The following is a 5,041-nucleotide window of genomic DNA, read 5'->3' as shown; positions in this document are numbered from 1 at the left end:
TTGGTCTATGTCGTGTTTTCGTTTTCATTCACTTCAAGATACTTTATAATTTGCCTTTGGATTTCTTTTTTGTACCGCGCATTATTTAGAAGCGTGTTACTTAGCTTCCAAATACTAGGGTATTCTCCGGACCTCTTTCTCTTACAGATTTCTAATTGAATGCCACTGTGGTCAGAGAACATACATTGTGTGACTTGTATCTTTTTAAAATTTGTGAAACTTGTTTTATACGACCCAGAATATCATCTGTCTTGGTGAACGTTCTGCGTGCCCTTGAAAAACAATGTGTATTGTGCCGTTGTGGGGTAGAATGTTCTATAAATGCCAATTAGGTGAGGTTTGTTGCTGGCGCTGTCCAAGCCTTCTGCACCCTTGCTAATTTTCTGTCCATTTGTTCTCTCAGTCATTGAGAGAGGGGTGTTGTGACCACCTTCCAGGGGGGATTTGTTTATCTTTGCAGCTTCCTAACTTTTCCCCCATGCATTTTGAAGCTCTGTTATTATGGTCCCAAATAGTAATGCTTGGTACATCCTCTTGATGAATTGACATCTGTGTCATTATGAAATGCCCCCTCTTTATCCCTGGTACCATTGTTTGCACTCAGGTCTACTTTATCTGTTATTGTTCTTCTGCTCCAGCTTCCTTCTGATTAGACTTACATGGTATATAATTTTCCACCCCTTACTTTTTTTTTTAATTTTTATTTATTTATGATAGTCACAGAGAGAGAAAGAGAGAGAGGCAGAGACACAGGCAGAGGGAGAAGCAGGCTCCATGCACTGGGAGCCCAATGTGGGATTCGATCCCGGGTCTCCAGGATCGCGCCCCGGGCCAAAGGCAGGCGCCAAACCGCTGCACCACCCAGGGATCCCCCACCCCTTACTTTTAACCTATTGCTATCTTTCTACTTAAAATGAGTTTCTCGGGGATCCCTGGGTGGCTCAGTGGTTTAGCACCTGCCTTCAGCCCAGGGCGTGATCCTGGAATCCCGGGATCGAGTCCCACCTCGGGCTCCTGGCATGGAGCCTGCTTCTCCCTCTGCCTCTGTCTCTGCCTCTCTCTCTCTCTGTCTCTCTATGTCTATCACGAATAAGTAAATAAAATCTTTTTTAAAAATGAGTTTCTCATAGGCTCCTTGTAGCTGGGTCTTGCTTCTGTATCCAATATGATAGTCTCTGCCTTTTCTTTGGATCCATGTAACGTGATTGCTGATATGGTGGGGTTTAAATTTGCCCTCTTGGGGCACTTGATGGGATGAGCACTGGGTGTTATTCTATGTGTTGGCAAATTGAACATCAATAAAAAATAAATTTATAAAACAAACAAACAAACAAACAAAATAAAATAAATTTGCCCTCTTGTTTTTTGTTTCTTCCATCTCTTCTTTGATCCTGTTTCCCACCTTATCTACCTTCTTTTGGAATAAGGGGGTAATTTTTATTATTCTATTTTATCCCCTTTGTTGGCTTCTGAGTTATAAATAACTTTGTTTTGTTACTTTGTTAAACTTTTTTTTTTTTAAAGCCCAACTTAGGGCTTGAACTCATGACCCTGAGATCAGGATCTGAGCTGAGATCAAGAGTGTGATGCTTAACTGACTGAGCCACCCGGGTGCCCCTTCGTTTTGTTATCTTGGTCTTTGCCTTTGCATGGATAGTATTTGTTTTTAACCTCCCATGGCCAACTAGCAGGTGATAGTAAACAACTTCACAGGGTAAGAATTTTACAACAGCCTCTTCCACTCTCGGGGCTAAGATGGTCACACATTTGCTTCTACATATAAATTGTTTTTAAGTGCTTATAAATCCTTTATAAGTAACATGTCTTTTTTTTCCCTCTGGTTACTTTTAAGATTTTCTCTTTATCACCGGTTTGGAGACATTTTATTATGATTTGCCTTGGTATAATTTTCTTCATGTTTCTTGTGCTTAAAGTTTGTTGCACGTCTTGAACCTATAGATTAATAGTAGCCAAAAAAAATTTGGAGGAAAAATGACCATTACCTCTTCAAGTGTATTTCTGACCTGCTCAGTGAGGTATGTGGTAGGCAGCTGGAGGCCATCCCATAACTCACTGATGATTTGTTCATTTCTTCTATTATTCTTTTTCTCTGTGTGTTTTATTTTGGGTAATTTGCCTTTCTATGTAAAGTTAGCCCATCTCTTTTCTGCAACGTCTCTGCCATTACGACCACCCAGCATAGTTTTCATCTCACACATTGTGATTTTCAACTCTGCAAGTTCAGTTTTGGTCTTTTGTATATCCAACATGGCCCAACTTATCATTTCCAATCTTTCTCCTATATTTCTAAATATTCAGTAGTGTATTAATAACAGCCCTTGTCTGCTAATCATATCATTTGGGTCAGTTTTAAGTCAGTTTTGATTTTTTTATTCTTTTATTCATGAGAGACACACAGAGAGTAGCAGAGACACAAGCAGAGGGAGAAGTAGACTCCCCTGGAAGCCTGATGGGGAACTTAATCCCAAGAACCCGGATCATGACCTGAGCCATAGGCAGATGTTCAACCATTGAGCCACTCAGGTGCCCAAGTCAGGGTTGATTGATTGGTTTTTACCTTCACTATAAGTCATGTTTTCCTGCTTCTTTGCTTGCATAGAAACTTTTTATCAAATGCTAGTCATTGTGAATTTGTCTTTTGGGGCACTTGATATTTTGTATTCTTATAAATACTCTTAAAAATTGTTCTGGGATACAGTTAAGTAACAGGGACACGAATCTTTTAAGTCTTGCTTTTAAACTTTGCTACACACACAGAGCAGCATTCAGTCTGGGGCCAATTCTCTGCTCCTGATGCAAGACTTTTCTGAATACTTTAACCAGTGCCCATGGCTGACCTGGCTTTCCACCCTGGTGGGAGTAGGAACTCCTGAGTTTCACGATTGTGCCTTAATTCCTGTTGGCTAAGTTTCCCCAGCCCCGGGCAGCTTCCTCACACACCAGCCTTAAGCAGGCAGCTGCGAACCAGCGATGTCTCTCTGTGCTCTCATCTCATCTCCAAATTTTCTCATCTCTGGTACTCCACCTGGGATCCCAAGCATTCTACCGTGGTCTCCTCAGACAACCCAGTTCAGCCTCAATTCCCCTACTCTGACCCTGAGCCTCTGACCTCCCTTGAGGCAGTCAACAGGAGAAAACAAAGGAGATTATTCCCTTTCTTTCAGGGGTCACTCTCATTTGTTGTTCAATGACTAATGACTTAGTGCCATTTCATAGATTTTGTCCTGTTTCCAGTTGTTGCAGGCATGCAAGTGAGTGTGGCCCCTGCTATTCCATCTTGGCTGGAAGCAGAACACTTAGTGACATTTACTGAGTGCTCCTAGACTCCAGGCTCTCTTCATGCCACTTGTATAAGCTCATTTTATCCTCACAGCATCCTATGATACAGGAACATCATTGTCCCATTCCGCAGATGAGGAAACGGAGGGCCAAGTGGTGGCATTACTTGCCCAAGGCTACACACCTGGTAAGTGATACAGCCAGGATTCCTAGCTGGGTAGGCTGCCCCGAGCCTGCCCTCTCCATGCCATGCAGCACTTCCTGCCCCTGGCGCCCCACATGGATTATGCACAGGCTTCACTTATCCTGGGGTCAGACTGCTGGCAGTTGTCAAAGGGGGAGCAGCATCGTTTCCACCCCCAGTATGCTGGGGAAATGCTGCCATTTCTCCAGGTGGAAAGTACAGCTGTGCTCTGTGATGTCCATCCTCTCCAAACAAGCTCTTGACAAAGTAGCTGTCACTGTTGTTGCTGCTGTTGTTATTTATATTATTATTATTATTATTATTATTATTATTATTATTATTATCACCAGAGCCATGATTCAACACAGTGCCTCCGGATGTCTTTTTTTTCTTCCTTATTTTTTTTTTTTATTTATGATAGTCACACACACACACAAAGAGAGAGAGGCAGAGACACAGGCAGAGGGATAAGCAGGCTCCATGCACCGGGAGCCCGACGTGGGATTCGATCCCGGGTCTCCAGGATCGCGCCCTGGGCCAAAGGCAGGCGCCAAACCACTGCGCCACCCAGGGATCCCCCTGCCTCCGGATGTCTACACACACCAGCAATTCCAGAAAATACACATCATTTTTGAGCACATAGGTGTCAGCTGCAAATTCCCGTGGGGGCTCCTGCTCTGGGGAACCAGACCAGGACTTGCGACTCTCCCGGACTCCTTGTACCCAACAGCTCAGATTAGGAGTAGGTTCTTCCAGTCTGCTCTGGACCTCCAAGGAATAAGGCTGCAATCTTGTTGCCGAAACAGGTTTGCTGTTCTCCCCTATGTGTTTAAGGAAGAATAAAGACTCATGGGGAGCATCTGTTATGTGGACTTTGGGGCCAGAGACACAGAAACTCAAAGCCTGAGTCCTCCCGAGCTCTGTGACCTTGAGTCTCTGTGTCTTCATTTATAAACAGGGAGTTGTAACGGCTGCCTTATAGGCCATAGTGAGGGTTACACCAGATTGTGGGTGGGGAAGGGCATAGTACAGGCCTGGACCAGTTTGTCCTGGTCAGAACCGCTGCAGTGATCACCTACTGGCCTGGTGACCTCAGATACATTGTCTCGCTTTTCTGAGTCTTGGTTTTCTGATCTGTACATTGGGGAAAATCACAGTTTTCCTTGTCATTGAATTGTAAGGATGAAATAAATGCTCATAACCCCCTGATTCCTACATCACTCACCTCCACCCCTTTGGTTTCACTGACCCCCTAGCCTCCTCTCTTAGTGCCACCATCCTTGGGATCCTCATGCTCTGAGGCTCAGGAGAACACTGGTGGAGAGTGTCTACGCATCTCTTCCAGACCAGACGAGGCAGCCCCCATAACTGGAGCTGGTTCAATGCTTTACTAACTTCTCATAAAGCCAAACAGCCTGTCATGGAAACACTGATGTCATCTCTAAATTTTTCTGATGCTCCATTTAAACACAGCATTACCCAAGGCTTCCAGGTATTTGGAGAAACAACATAACAATATGGCTATTACCTCATGTGCCTGCGGAATGATGCTCTGCC

Source organism: Nyctereutes procyonoides, unplaced genomic scaffold (genome assembly GCF_905146905.1).
Source record: "Nyctereutes procyonoides isolate TBG_1078 unplaced genomic scaffold, NYPRO_anot_genome, whole genome shotgun sequence".
NCBI lineage: Eukaryota > Metazoa > Chordata > Mammalia > Carnivora > Canidae > Nyctereutes > Nyctereutes procyonoides.
This window is presented reverse-complemented; position numbering follows the sequence as displayed.